The 16,184-nt window shown below is 46.3% G+C and overlaps 1 pseudogene; it reads left to right on the top strand.

Moving 5' to 3' along the window:
- The first annotated feature begins 3,865 nt into the window (after nt 1-3,865).
- On the top strand, nt 3,866-15,767 carry LOC108360134 (putative nuclease HARBI1; annotated as a pseudogene).
- Nucleotides 15,768-16,184: the final 417 nt, after the last annotated feature.

Raw genomic sequence — 16,184 nt, 5'->3', positions numbered from 1 at the left:
AAAAGAGGTGCCTCCCATTGGTCATTGGGTGCGATGCCAACGCGCACAGTGTACAGTGGGGCAGCCACTGACACCAACAGAAGAGGTGAGAGATTACTAGAATTTATACTAAGTAAAGACCTTAGCATCTTCAATGTGGGTAGCAAGCCTACGTTTGTAACTAAGGTAAGAGAGGAGGTTCTAGATATTACTCTCGGGAATAGCTGGGCTGATGATTTGATCTCGGACTGGAGAGTCTCTTCGGAGCCCTCGATGTCGGATCACAGAATTATGCAGTTCTCCCTGGAGGCTTCTATGAACAGAGGTACGCCCAGTAGGAATCCTAGGAACACTGACTGGGTCAGTTGTCATAACTTTTTACAAACCAATCTAAGCACCATAAAGTTAGAGAACATTGCGAAGCGATGGTTGGAATTGGAGGCAAAGGTTGGCAGCTTAAACGAGGCAATAAGCAATGCTTATGTATCGAGCTGCCGACTAGCAGAGCCAAAGGGTCAAAAAGGTAACCCTTGGTGGAACTCCAAACTCTCAGGTCGCCGGAAAGAGGTCAAGAAACTCTTTAACCGGGAAAAACGGACCGGGAACTGGGACGACTACTCCTCTGTCCTAACCACCTACAACAAAGAGATTCACGAAGCCAAGAGAAATAGCTTCAGGAGATTCTGTGAAGGGATCAGCTCCACTCCGGAAGCGGCCAGATTACACAGAGCATTAGCTAGAGGTACAGTTGAAAGCCACATGGCAATAAAACAACCAGATGGAAGCTACACACGAAGTGAGGAAGAGAGGGCTCTAGCTCTACTTACAACCCACTTCCCACGAGCACTGCCCCCAGTAACAGAAGACAGCGATGATCCTATAGACCCGTTACGGAGGACTGGGGGACAGCAAGGCGTCTGTTTACCTGGTCAACTGTGCGATGGGATATTAACTCGTTCGAGCCCTACAAGACCCCTGGGCTAGACTGCCTATGGCCGATTCTACTCCAAAAAGAATTGGATATCCTAGCCCCCATCCTAACCAATGTTATGCGGGAAAGTCTGGCACTGGCATATCTCCCACAACTGTGGAGAAGGGCCAACGTAAAATTTATACCCAAAATTGGCAAAAGAGACTACTCAGAGGCGAAATAATTTCGCCCGATCAGCCTTACATCGTTTGCTCTAAAGGCAATGGAGAAAATTCTAGAAAATCATATCAGAACCACCACCCTAGCATCATTACCATTACACCATGGGCAACATGCCTATCGGCCTGGTAGATCGACGGACACTGCGCTGTTCCAGTTGTCAACTACCATACGGAGTGCAATTGAGGGGGGTGAGGTCGTGCTCTGCGTATTTTTAGACATTGAAGGAGCCTTCGACAACACCTCACATGAGGCAGTAGATCGAGCTCTAGAGAAGAGAAACGTAGCCGCCCCGATTCGAAGGTGGATCGGAACAATGCTAGGGACCAGATTAGCAGAGACGGTAGTAGGAAACAAAATCTTACAGCTGAGAACAGTTAAAGGATGCCCTCAGGGGGGAGTANGATTCTGTGAAGGGATCAGCTCCACTCCGGAAGCGGCCAGATTACACAGAGCATTAGCTAGAGGTACAGTTGAAAGCCACATGGCAATAAAACAACCAGATGGAAGCTACACACGAAGTGAGGAAGAGAGGGCTCTAGCTCTACTTACAACCCACTTCCCACGAGCACTGCCCCCAGTAACAGAAGACAGCGATGATCCTATAGACCCGTTACGGAGGACTGGGGGACAGCAAGGCGTCTGTTTACCTGGTCAACTGTGCGATGGGATATTAACTCGTTCGAGCCCTACAAGACCCCTGGGCTAGACTGCCTATGGCCGATTCTACTCCAAAAAGAATTGGATATCCTAGCCCCCATCCTAACCAATGTTATGCGGGAAAGTCTGGCACTGGCATATCTCCCACAACTGTGGAGAAGGGCCAACGTAAAATTTATACCCAAAATTGGCAAAAGAGACTACTCAGAGGCGAAATAATTTCGCCCGATCAGCCTTACATCGTTTGCTCTAAAGGCAATGGAGAAAATTCTAGAAAATCATATCAGAACCACCACCCTAGCATCATTACCATTACACCATGGGCAACATGCCTATCGGCCTGGTAGATCGACGGACACTGCGCTGTTCCAGTTGTCAACTACCATACGGAGTGCAATTGAGGGGGGTGAGGTCGTGCTCTGCGTATTTTTAGACATTGAAGGAGCCTTCGACAACACCTCACATGAGGCAGTAGATCGAGCTCTAGAGAAGAGAAACGTAGCCGCCCCGATTCGAAGGTGGATCGGAACAATGCTAGGGACCAGATTAGCAGAGACGGTAGTAGGAAACAAAATCTTACAGCTGAGAACAGTTAAAGGATGCCCTCAGGGGGGAGTATTGTCCCCCTCCTGTGGAGCATATTAGTAGATTCATTACTCGAGTTACCATCCAACAATGGCATAATGTGCCAAGGATACGCCGATGATATAGCAATCATAGCGAGGGGCAGATTTGAGAGCTCCCTCTGTGATATAGTACAAAGAGCACTTACCCTAACGAAAAGATGGTGCGGCACGGCGGGCCTCAACATCAACCCCGCCAAAACCGCCATCATTCCGTTTACTAAGAGAAGGAACCTCCCAGACATTCACCCCATAACACTGGGAGGTATAGAGCTAGAAATGTGCAATGAGGTAAAATATCTGGGGGTCATGGGGATGCAGCCCCTATATCCTAAGGTGGATGTTCACCATGATAGTCAGGCCAATAGCTACATATGGAGCGGTGGCGTGGTCCGAGAGGCCCACTTTTAACACACTGAGGGCATCGCTCTCCAAACTACAGCAGCAGCGGCTGGCGTGCACATGTATAACGGGTGACATGCGAACCTGCCCCACCGTTGCTCTGGAGGTCATTTTGGACCTGACGCCACTGCACACAGTTATAGAACAGATTGCCAAAAAAGCCCTCTTCAACTTCATGAAGGAGGGCACTGGTAGAGGGAAAGTGATCTCGGGAAGATAGGGAGATGAAATTAGATCTAAGATCCCTCTCTCCCAGCTCAACAGGGATGACATGAGTACAACGACAATCTTCGAAAAGATATTCAGGATCGAACTAGGCAACGAAGCGACCTGGAATGACACAACCTTAGAATACACCTTCAGGGCTCACACCCAAAGGTGGTTCACCGATGGCTCAAAACCCGACGAAGGGATAGGAGCAGGAATACTTGGCCCTAGGGCTAAGACCTCCATCCCCCTGGGTAACTACCCCAGTATATTTCAAGCGGAGGTTTACGCCATAAGTGTTTGTGTGGAAGTAATTCTGCAGAGACAAGCAAGACTGCAGCATATAGTTATCTGCAGCGACAGTTGGGCTGCATTAAAAGCCATATCCTCATGTGAAATTAAATAACGAGTGTTATGGGAATGTGTAGTGAGATTAAACACCTTGGGGGAAAACAACACACTACAACTGGTGTGGGTCCCGGGCCATAAAGGCATACAGGGAAACGAGGAGGATGATAGACTAGCAAGAGTGGCCGCAGCCACTCGACCCATAGGACCTGAACCCTTCCTTGCATTGGGGCCTCATACAATCAAGGAGGAGTTAAGAGCAGAAGAACGAAGCCAAAGAAAAGCACTTTGGGAGAACACGCCTGGGCTAAGACAGGCGAAAGAACTTCTGGGAGGATATAATCCCAAAAGATCTAGGGAACTAATAACAGTTCCAAAGACTAACCTGAGGTTCTTAACAGGAATGCTAACTGGACGCTGAAGACTGCGACACAATATACCTAAGGTCGTAGCGCATAGCCTCTAACAATCTATCTATAAATCGGTTCCCTAATGCCTGGAACTAATTGATGAATTAATGCCATTTATGCTGAACTCGAAACGGAGACAAGCTGTTCCGAGTCATGTAACTATTTTAAGCGCCCTGCGTTTTTTAAACGCTGGTAGCTTTCAAAGAAGTGTGGGGCAAGACAGTTTATCTACTTTATCCCAAACATCAGTTAGCAGATGTGTGCAAGTGGTGGCAACTGCACTTAATGACATAGCCCACAGACATATACACCCGTATGCTGTAATCCGAAAGTTCGTAGTTACGAATTCGTAGCTCCGTTCCGAAAATTCGAAAATTTTATGCTGTAGATAGATAGATATATAGTTGGTAGGGTAAGGCACTGCGACCGGTGGGTCTATTGTGCCTCTAGCTCATTACAACTCCTCAACTAGCTCCAGAGTGTCTAAAAGCTTCATAAAAGACCCCGGGGGCAGTAATTGTATGTGCTCCTCTCTTGGCCAGACGTGGCCTATGCTCCAATACCTCCTGCGCGCAACGCCCTCACACACAAGAAGAAGGTGCAGGGGAGTTTCCCTGGCGGGATCGCAGAAGCGACACAGGTCGCTGAACCAGAGTCCTAGTTTGTACATGTGCCCTCTTAGCCTACAGTAGCCAGTCAAAAATCCTGTAATAACCCTCAGTTTATCCTTTGGAAATTTCATGAGTAGCCTGTATCTTGTCAGATTGTAACCCATGGTGTCACACCAATGCAGTTCCCTCAGTTTGCAATTGTCCCTTCTGAGCATATCCTTTATGGTACCGGGTCCCACTGCCAGAAAGGGGTCAGGTCCTATCGGGGTCGAGGAAGCGGCTAATCTGGCCAGGTGATGAGCCTCTTCATTTCCTGCAACCCCCAGGTACCCACACTAGTTGGATTTCATTAACCTCCGCCAGAGCATTAAGCCTCTCGACACACTCCAAAACCAAGGAGGACTTGATCTCTAATGATGAGAGAGCCATAAGTACCGACTGATTGTCAATTAGTATAAGTATCCTTTCATTGCTGTAGTTCCTACTCATGTTTATCTCTGCACACATACTGATGGCATAAACCTCCGCTTGGAAGATGCTTGGGAATGTTCCCAGGGGCACCGAAAGCTTCAGCCTAGGGCCGTACACGCCTGCTCCAATTCCCGCAGGTGTTTGGAGCCTGTATTGTCCTCGCTTGTATGTGCCTTTCTATAATAGAGGCACACCAGGTCACCTTGCTGTAAGTGTAAGTCCTGAAATTCTTTTTGAAGACGACCTGTCTGTTGATATCGTCCCTGGGGAGAAGAGCCAGGGGGAGCTGGGTACCTAGCTTGTCCCTATTCCTGGATGATAACACCTTGCCTTTGCCGAAGCCCTCCCTGGCAAAGTTAAGGAGGGTTTGCTTTGCAACCTGTTCAACTAAGAGGTGCAGTGGCTCGAGTTCTAGCATTACCTCCAGCGCTGCCGTCGGGCATGTGCGCATTGCTCCCGTAATGCAAACACATGCCAGGCGTTGAAGCTTAGAGAGGGTCTGCCTCACCGTTACTAAAGTAGTCCTGGAATACCATGCCACCGCACCGTAAGTCGCTATAGGTCTCACTATCATAGTGTACATCCACCTGAGGATCCTCGGAGTGCACCCTCAGGATTTGCCCGCCATACGTTTGCACACCATCATCGCTCTCGTGGCCTTGGAGGTGATCGCATCAACATGGGCCTTCCACAGAAGCTTGGAGTCCAGGGTAAGCCCCAGATACTTAACCTCCGTGGCGATATTGATTGCGACCCCGTCCAAGGTTAGGTTCCTCATCCCCTGAAGATTTCGTTTCTTGGTGAAGGGGACTATAGCTGTCTTAGAGGGATTGATATTTAAGCCTACGTCTGCGCACCACCTTTTTGCAAGGTTAAGACCTCTTTGGATGATGTCACAGAGAGTACTAGCGAACTTCCCTCTAGCAATAATCACTATGTCGTCCGCATACCCTTGGCACCGGACGCCCTCGTTAGTGGGCATCCTTTGCTGTTTGTATCTGAATGACGCCGTCACCGACTTCAGTTTCGGCAATCCTGGTCTGAAGTAACCTTGNATCCACAGTAGAGGAGATAACACTCCCCCTTGTGGGCATCCTTTGCTGTTTGTATCTGAATGACGCCGTCACCGACTTCAGTTTCGGCAATCCTGGTCTGAAGTAACCTTGCTATCCAGCGCCGGATGGTTGGCTGAACGTCATGTTTCTGAAGAGCTCTGTCAACTCCCGAATGGGAGGCATTATCAAAGGCCCCCTCGATATCGAGGAAGGCATAGGGCACCACCTCATCACACTCAAAGGCCCCTTTTATTTCCTCCGTTAAGGCATACAACGCAGTGTCCGTGGATCTACCCACTCTGTACGCGTGCTGGTTGGAATGCAGAGGGGCTTGTTTCAGAGTGTTAAACCTGATCTCATGGTCAATAATTTCCTCCATTGCCTTTAACATAAAGGATGTGAGACTTATCGGCCTGAATGACTTGGCAAGAGAGTAATCTCTCCTACCTACCTTCGGGATAAAGAGGACCCTGGCCCTTTGCCACACCTTGGGAATGTGGGCTAGCGCTAGACTGTCCCTCATAACATCCACCAGATGTGGAAGTAAGAGCTCACCTCCCTGTTTAAGCAACATTGGACAATTACCATCCACCCCAGGGGCCTTGTACCGTTCGAAGGAGTCCAAAGCCCACCGCACTGTTTGCCGGTTAATAAGGCTTTTAGCCAGCTTCCAGTCCGGTGGGGATGGCCTGTACGCACGAAGCATAGTTTCCCCAGCGGTAGGAATGGCGTCCGGGAAGTGGGCCGACAGCAGGGCGAGTGCCCTTTCCTGTTCTGTACCTGAAAAAGTCCCATTAGGTAGCCTTATAGCCAATCTGGTGCCTGTGTTGTCCCTTGCCAAAGATTTATGAAGCCTAGCAGCTGCAGGAGTGGATGCGATGTTTTCACAAAAGGTCCTGAAGCTGCTACGCTTGGCCTTTCTAATCTCCTTATTGTACTTTGTCAGACTGACTGAGTATTCCTCCCAGTTCCCGGTGCGCTTTGCCCTGTTGAACAGTCTGCGCACCTCTTTCCTAAGAACCGAAAGTTCCCGTGACCACCAGGGAGGCTGAGCCTTCCCCTTAGGCTTTGACACGGGACAGGTGGACGTAAAGGCATCTAAGATTGTGCCGTTCAGCCTATTAACCCTGTTTTCTAACGCCATACAATCTACCTTTCCAACCTGTACCTCTATTCTTGGTAGGTTCAGTCCAAGTACCTCTTCATATTTGGCCCAGTTTGTTTTCCTGGGGTTTCTCTTACGGTAACTTGTCAGACAAGCAGCTCCCAGTGCAAACCGGACAATCCTGTGATCCGACAGCGAAGGCTCAGATGAGACTCTCCACTGGACGATCATAGGGCTGGCCAGTCTGTTGCTGAGAGTGATGTGAAGAACTTCCTCTCTGACCCTAGTAATGAACGTTGGTTCATTGCCGAAATTATGAATGCTCAGGTTTTCACTTATAATATATTCTAAGAGGCACTCACCCCTGCGGTTAGTGTCCGAACAGCCCCACTCCATATTGTGGGCGTTTGCATCGCAGCCTAGAATGTCCCCTCCTGCGGCAGAATTCCAGAAGCTGCTGTACCTCAAGGGGCGGCACGTTGGCGTTGTCCCCGGAAAGTAGGCTGCAGCCAAGACCACCTCCATCTCTCTGCCATCAACTTTCAAGGTAGTCTGGACCGCTACCAGTTCCTGTGTAAGAAACTCTGTAATGTAGAAATAAATAATATTATTTTTGAGCACTACATACGCTCTGGGCCTCTCGCAGGAGAGCTCCCAAATTACCTTATTGTTATTGTGATTGAGGCCAATCACCTGGCCCCTGTAGGTCCACGGTTCCACGGTTTTAGCAGTATACCCAGATCCTCCGTGGCAAACCTGCTCGCAATGACCGCCGAGGCGGCCACCGCGTGATGCAGATTGACCTGGGCTACGTCTACTGCTAGTGTCTTCATAATTGGGACTCTTCGTCGATATCCGAGAGCCGCGAGTCGCCCTCGCTTCCTCTATCGAGTTTGAGCCTGCCAATGTCCGCTAGGAGCTCCTGTGTGGTGCGCACGTAGTCGAGGGCCTTTGGCCCGGTGCCTGTGCCGGTTCTGTTACCTGGTTGGCTGGTCCCTGTGCCTGTTCTGTCAGCGGGTTGGCTGGTGGGGCCGTGGTCGACTCTGTCGCTGGGGCCGCAGTGGAGTCAGTTGCCACGTCAACACATCCGGCCCTCTTAATGCTGACGTACGACGCCTCGTCGACGCCCAGGTTGAGCCTGAGACCGTTGTCCTCAGCGTCGCACGACACCACTTTCCACGCAGCCGTGTGGACACCCTCGTTCTGGGCCTGAATGAGCGCCAGCACATACTCAGCCGATTTCTCGGCGCATCTGGGGAAGAACACCGAGATAGTGTGCACCGGTGGGATGTCCTCACCCCTTTTCATGCATAGCTTGGGTCCCTTCCACCCATTTTCTGCCAGCCAGGCTGCAATCCGCTCATCCTTGCAGTCCACGAGGAGCATGCCTGATCTGAAGAACACCCCACAGAACACCAGAGGGTGCCTCCACCCTTTTAGGACCTCATCCATGATCACATTCTGGAGTCTGGTTAGGTCCTCAGGGCATAGGGCAGCTGCAGGGTAATCACAGGGCAGCACAGCCACCCGAAAGCCTTTAAGAGCATCCCCTATGCTCGTGCTCTTCGGGATTTTAATGTATTATCTAATTCAAACCTGCTTTAGTTTGCTTTATCTAGATCAAATTTTGTAAGGATGCTGAATGTAATTGTATAATATGGTTTATGCATATTTTAACAATATTCTAATTGCCAATTTGGGCGTGTTTATATTTTTGTCTAGTCCGTAAGGTACTTTGTACTGTAGATTATTAAATAAATGAAATGAAATGAAATGGCTGCTGAGCGGTTCCTTCCTGAGGCTGACCTTGGCCCGCAGACCCATCCAGGCCCCTAGACTCTGTCTGAGGGGGTGTAGGCACCCACTGCCGCTTGGGGTACGGTGGCTCCGGTGGTGTAACCTGTAAGCCAGTTCGCTTTGCTGTACCTGTGGAAGTTGCTGTTGAGTTACCTTTGAGTTCCCCGCTTCTCCGTCAATGGGCGGGCGCGGGTCTCTGCTGCTGTTGCCCGCCTCTCTGCTTTTCAGCAGGCGCGGGTCTCTGTTGCTGTTGCCCGCCTCTCTGATTTTCAGCAGGCGCGAGTCTATGTTGATGTTGCCCGCCTCTCTGCTTTTCAGCAGGCCCGGGTAGTTCACATGAGTTGCTGCTATGCTACCTCACAGCGGTAGCATCTATACTGCCCCTGCGCTTGCGCTCTTCACGCTCACGTTCCTCTCGCTCTACCTCCTGCCGTACTTCCGCAATAGTGCGGGCTTCATTAGCAGATTTCCCCTGCCGAAGGTACCGAAGATACCACCTAACTCCCGACCTACTAAGACCAGCTCGATGGTGGTCGTCAAGGGCTCCCGGTTGATCGAAGTGGAGGAGGTCTGCACCTGCGACTGCGCTTCTTGCTCTTCTGTACATGCCACCCTGACTCATACGACGCTGTGGAGTACCGGCTGGGAGACCTACGGTGCCTACTGCCGGAACGGTGCCCGCTGCTGGAGCGATGCCTGCTCTCCGAGCGACGCCGGCCCCTGGACCAGCGACGACTCTCGGAGCGGTCACGACTCCTGGAGCGATGGCGACCTTCAGTCCGCTGCCTGCTTGCGGAGCGATGCCTGTTCTTCAGGAGTGATGCTCCTGCTCCCTTGAGGCCTTCCGAAAGGCGCTGCACCTGATCCACGCTGCCGCTGCTGGTGCTTGGCTTTTCGTCATCTCTGGCGTTCTCAATGAAGAGGGCAGCCTCTTCTTCGGTCAGGCTCTCAAGGAAACTGCCCCTGCGCCTGGTGCCTTTACCCCCGCCCAGCATGTTACTGCCGTGCGTGGCCGTTGTTGTTTTTTGTGCTGCTGTTGCTGTACTCGCAGCAGTTGCTGTAGTTGTTGCTGTAGTAGCTGCTGTTAACGCTGTTGCTGCTGTAGCAGCAATAATTACAGTTGTGGCTGTTCCTCACGTTGTAGCTGTAGCTGTCGCTGTTTTTGCGCTAGTTTTCGCGCCTGGTTTAGCATTTTTTGCTGCTGTTGTTTTTGTTGTTTTTAAAAGTTTAGTTGTATTGTTCGTACGACTGCCTGCTCGACGAGGCGAGCTCAGCAGTCAATTCAGTAGAAGGGGATCTTATCTGGTCCGCCGCGCCAGCGCCCCATGTCGCGGTAAGGCCACCGTTACTCCTCGATGCGGCCCGGTGTCGCATCANCTAACTCCCGACCTACTAAGACCAGCTCGATGGTGGTCGTCAAGGGCTCCCGGTTGATCGAAGTGGAGGAGGTCTGCACCTGCGACTGCGCTTCTTGCTCTTCTGTACATGCCACCCTGACTCATACGACGCTGTGGAGTACCGGCTGGGAGACCTACGGTGCCTACTGCCGGAACGGTGCCCGCTGCTGGAGCGATGCCTGCTCTCCGAGCGACGCCGGCCCCTGGACCAGCGACGACTCTCGGAGCGGTCACGACTCCTGGAGCGATGGCGACCTTCAGTCCGCTGCCTGCTTGCGGAGCGATGCCTGTTCTTCAGGAGTGATGCTCCTGCTCCCTTGAGGCCTTCCGAAAGGCGCTGCACCTGATCCACGCTGCCGCTGCTGGTGCTTGGCTTTTCGTCATCTCTGGCGTTCTCAATGAAGAGGGCAGCCTCTTCTTCGGTCAGGCTCTCAAGGAAACTGCCCCTGCGCCTGGTGCCTTTACCCCCGCCCAGCATGTTACTGCCGTGCGTGGCCGTTGTTGTTTTTTGTGCTGCTGTTGCTGTACTCGCAGCAGTTGCTGTAGTTGTTGCTGTAGTAGCTGCTGTTAACGCTGTTGCTGCTGTAGCAGCAATAATTACAGTTGTGGCTGTTCCTCACGTTGTAGCTGTAGCTGTCGCTGTTTTTGCGCTAGTTTTCGCGCCTGGTTTAGCATTTTTTGCTGCTGTTGTTTTTGTTGTTTTTAAAAGTTTAGTTGTATTGTTCGTACGACTGCCTGCTCGACGAGGCGAGCTCAGCAGTCAATTCAGTAGAAGGGGATCTTATCTGGTCCGCCGCGCCAGCGCCCCATGTCGCGGTAAGGCCACCGTTACTCCTCGATGCGGCCCGGTGTCGCATCACACCCTGGACTAGGAGGTGGCAGTTCTTGGTCACCGTTCGCCGGCAGCCCAAGTCTGGATAAAAAGCAGCGCAGAAGCAACGAGCGCGTCTACGATGCCCCAGACCAGAAAGGGGCTGGTCAGCGATTCAGCTAAGCCCCCGCACCAACGGCAAGGTGCCTGCCCTAGCGAGGGTTGGTATGCTGTAACCCGATCGTAACTATCACCGGCGTTGCCAACTAAAATAGTGAAATTCGAAGTTCTTACTCAGCTGCTTTGATAGAAACAAATCAAAATAAATATACATAATCGCAAGTGAATAGTGAAATAAAAAAAAAATAATAATAATTAAGTAGTATACAAAAGATTCAGTGGCCGGTGCACTTTTGTCCCAGGAGGAAACTTAATGCAAGAGCTTACAGTTGCATTAATATAAAAAGGAGATTGCTAAGAGATTGTTATGATCCATTTAGCGTAAATGATAAAATGTAAGCTCCCTCCTTTAAGCGCCTCCATTTCACTAGATATTGTGCCGCTTTAATGCTTGGAACGCTTTCCCGAAATTCCAACACATCCTCTTTAGCTCCTTTTACAAAGCCTCGACCAATGTCCGGCCTTTCGCTCATGCATTCCACCAGTTTTTCGTATTGCGAGCGATTTGTTGTGATCTTCAATATGTTAATTTTGTAAACATTTCATAATAATATTTTTTCTATTCACACTTCAACTTACATACATATTTTGGCGTTTACACACTTTATTTTATTGATATTTTAAAACAATTTGTTTCGCTCCGACACGACTTGCTATTCGTACAAAATTTCCGACAAATACATAAAAATGACAGCTACGTCGAATTCAGGCATACCAATATTACGAATTTCGAAGATGGCCTACGAATTTCGAAATTACGATACGACAACTCGGATTTCAACATACCAATTTTACGATTCGTAGCAAAATCGAATCTACGACGGATAACAGCATAGGGGTGATAAAGTTCCCAAAACGCGAAGACTTTCCGGCGCTCAAAATAAAATTCATGGAAAAATACCAATTTCCTGGAATAATCGGACTCATCGACGGAACGCACATCAAAATATCAGCCCCGAAGAAAGAAATTGAGCATGTTTACTATTGCCGAAAGGGTGGGCACTCCAAGAACGTTATGATAATATGTGATGCTGATTATATCGTTTTGTCTGCTAACACTCGGTTCGGAGGTACTGCTCATGACTCATATGTTTGGCGTCGCTCTCGAGCTTGCAGAGCTCTGGAGTAGCTTTATGAGGCGGGTGAGCGCGATTTTTTGCTTCTAAGTGATAGTGGCTGCCCACTACAGGTACAATTTATGTTATTTTTCTTTGCCAAAGATCTAATGCTAATATAAATTTTAAAATAGCCTTGGCTGATGAAACCAATTAGTGCGACATCATGTACCGCAGAAGAGCGCTACAATATAGCACACAAGTCAACTCGAGCTCTTGTAGAAAGATGCATTGACTTACTAAAAAGCAGATTTCGCTGTCTGTCGAAGGAAAGAGCCCTTTTCTACAGTCCACCAAAGCAGGCCTCATAATCAACGCTTGCTTGGTTTTATACAACTACTTGATTCGGGCTAGAGTGCCGTTCGATGAAATTTATTTGGAAGACTCTGAGGAACCTGAAGAATGTGGTGGCCCTTCTTCAGCTATTTCAACACAGAATATATTATCCATTGCGAAAAGACAACGATTGCAAATTGTTCAAAATGTTTTTACTAATAACATTAAAAATTAGATTGAAAATAATTCAACTATTTATTTTACATTCGTATTTTTACTTATTTACATATATAAGGTCCTAGAACGTATCATGCATACTCAGATTAATTATTTCATTAATGGTAATTCACTGGTGAGTCAATACAAATCCGGTTTTCGGAAAAACAGAAGCTGTGTCACAGCACTACTAAAAGTCGCAGATAATATTAGAGTAAATATCGACAATAAAAACGTAACTTTTCTGACCCTCCTTGATCACTCTAAGGCTTTTGATTCCGTGGATCATGCCCTTTTATGTTTAAAACTTGACAATTTGTTTAATTTTTCACCATCGGCATCAAGGTTATTCAAAACATACCTTCTCGGCCGTTCGCAAGCGGTAATTGTAAAAGAATCCATATCGAGAACCCTGCTTATCACTAAAGGCGTTCCACAAGGATCAATTCTGGGCCCACTATTATTTGTGTTATATGTTAATGACCTTCAAAATGTGATAAAATATTGCAATATTCGTCTATGTATATGCAGATGACGTACAGTTGTATCTAGGTTGTCCTTTGGACTCCATCAATGCATGCATAGAAAACTTAAACACTGATCTAGATGCAATTAATATGTGGGCCTGTGACAATGGCCTGGTCCTAAATCCCAATAAGTCTCAATGCATTTCTATATATAAAAAAAAACTCAACCTTGATCATTGCAATAATGTAAAAATGAACAATTGTGTGATAAAATTTGTGGAAACTGCTAAGAATTTGGGTTTAATTTTTAATAGAACGCTGACATGGAAGAACCACATTTTTAATGCAATCGGTAAAGTTTATGGCATGTTGCGATNATGTGACAATGGCTTGGTCCTAAATCTCAATAAGTCTCAATGCATTTCTATATATAAAAAAAAACTCAACCTTGATCATTGCAATAATGTAAAAATTAACAATTCTGCGATAAAATTTGTGGAAACTGCTAAGAATTTGGGTTTAATTTTTAAAAGAACGATGACATGGAAGAACCACATTTTTAATGCAATCGGTAAAGTTTATGGCATGNTAACAATTCTGCGATAAAATTTGTGGAAACTGCTAAGAATTTGGGTTTAATTTTTAAAAGAACGCTGACATGGAGGAACCACATTTTTAATGCAATCGGTAAAGTTTATGGCATGTTGCGATCCTTATGGAGTATTCAGTACTTCACACCAGTGAAGATTCGACTGCTCCTAGCTAAAACTTACCTACTACCGACACTACTATACGGCTGTGAATTGTATGCTAGTTGTGACAGTGTATGCAATAGAAAACTTAATATCCTGTACAACAACATTGCTCGGTATATTTACTGCATTGGTCGTTATGAACATATTTCTACTTTTTCCTTAAGGATATTTTCTATTCCGTTCGACGATCTACTGAAACTCAGATGCTTGACATTACTACACAAAATCATAGTCACACAGGATCCCGATTATTTGAAGGGACGATCACAATTCACCAAATCTTCCCGATCTCTTGCTATATGCAACACTAAATTTACGTGCTTAGTATCTGAACGTCAGTTTTTTATTTTCTCAATCCGTCTTTGGAATACCCTGTCCGCAGCGATTAGATTTTTAAAAAACACGAATCATTTTAAGAACGAACTAATGCGTCTTGACATCTCTTCATGTCCCCTTCCTCTCCATCTTTCTTCTCTTTTCATATTATATAACTTTTACCCCTACTTTTTATTTTTATTATTTTATTTTGTTTTAATTTTTAATTTTACATAGATGTGTAATTACATGTAACTTTAGGTTGTAAGATATCATACACTGTAAATATAACTATTGGTTNGATCCTTATGGAGTATTCAGTACTTCACACCAGTGAAGATTCGACTGCTCCTAGCTAAAACTTACCAACTACCGACACTACTATACGGCTGTGAATTGTATGCTAGTTGTGATAGTGTATGCAATAGAAAACTTAATATCCTGTACAACAACATTGCTCGGTATATTTACTGCATTGGTCGTTATGAACATATTTCTACTTTTTCCTTAAGGATATTTTCTATTCCGTTCGACGATCTACTGAAACTCAGATGCTTGACATTACTACACAAAATCATAGTCACACAGGATCCCGATTATTTGAAGGGACGATCACAATTCACCAAATCTTCCCGATCTCTTGCTATATGCAACACTAAATTTACGTGCTTAGTATCTGAACGTCAGTTTTTTATTTTCTCAATCCGTCTTTGGAATACCCTGTCCGCAGCGATTAGATTTTTAAAAAACACGAATCATTTTAAGAACGAACTAATGCGTCTTGACATCTCTTCATGTCCCCTTCCTCTCCATCTTTCTTCTCTTTTCATATTATATAACTTTTACCCCTACTTTTTATTTTTATTATTTTATTTTGTTTTAATTTTTAATTTTACATAGATGTGTAATTACATGTAACTTTAGGTTGTAAGATATCATACACTGTAAATATAACTATTGGTTAATAAATATGCATAAGTATATTATATTTCCAAATGTTTAATTCTTTTTAAAGGCAGTTTTTATCACAAAAAGTTTTGTTCATAAATTCATTGCAATGAGGACCTCATATTTTCTTAAAGACAAAAAAATAAAAAAAAAATCGAATTCATTCATATTCGATATCTCATATTAGCCTCCAAAAGAAATATAAAAATACACACATAGATTGCTATATTTCCAAGATAAGTCTTTTTAAATGCAGTTTTTATCTCAAGTAATTTTTGTACACAAATTCTTGTAGCGCCAGCCTGCCAGGTTGCAAGTAACATCAACGCAACCCACCCCAAGCAACATCAACGCAACACATCTAGGCAACAAAACAATCTCGATGCATGTATCTGCATATAGAGCAATAAGGATGCTTATGCGCATACATGTGTACGTGGTCGGCCTGAACTATGAATGTTTGTGTTAAGCGTAGGAATACATGTACATTAGTATGAGTGCGACGAAAGTGGTGAAGTATCTATGTATGCGTGCGATCGTCTATCGTTTTGAGTGAAAGTGGCATCGTGAAAGGAGGTTTCAAAGGGCGGAAAATGCTGCAGGGTACAATCGCCAAAGAAAAGTTCTTTGTGATCAGAAAGAAAAGTGCGTTAGTTTCGAGAAGTCTCGAGTCGGTGGTAAAATAAAGTAAAATAAAAAATAAAAATCAAAAATAAGAAAAAAAAGTTAAAGTATTGTTGCTTAAGTAATTATGTCAATCCGTTAAAACGGAAAGAACTGCTTTTTTATTTAAATTAAACGCTGCAAATCATGCTAGATAGAGGTGAGTCTAGTATAGAGAATTTCTTCCCGCTCTTTTTAAACTAATAATAAAGTGGCTTAAATG

The sequence above is a fragment of the Rhagoletis zephyria genome, unplaced genomic scaffold (assembly GCF_001687245.7).
Source record: "Rhagoletis zephyria isolate East Lansing unplaced genomic scaffold, Rhagoletis_zephyria_1.1 Rzeph_scaffold_00524, whole genome shotgun sequence".
In the NCBI taxonomy this organism is placed as follows: Eukaryota; Metazoa; Arthropoda; class Insecta; order Diptera; family Tephritidae; genus Rhagoletis; species Rhagoletis zephyria.
This window is presented reverse-complemented; position numbering and strand designations above follow the sequence as displayed.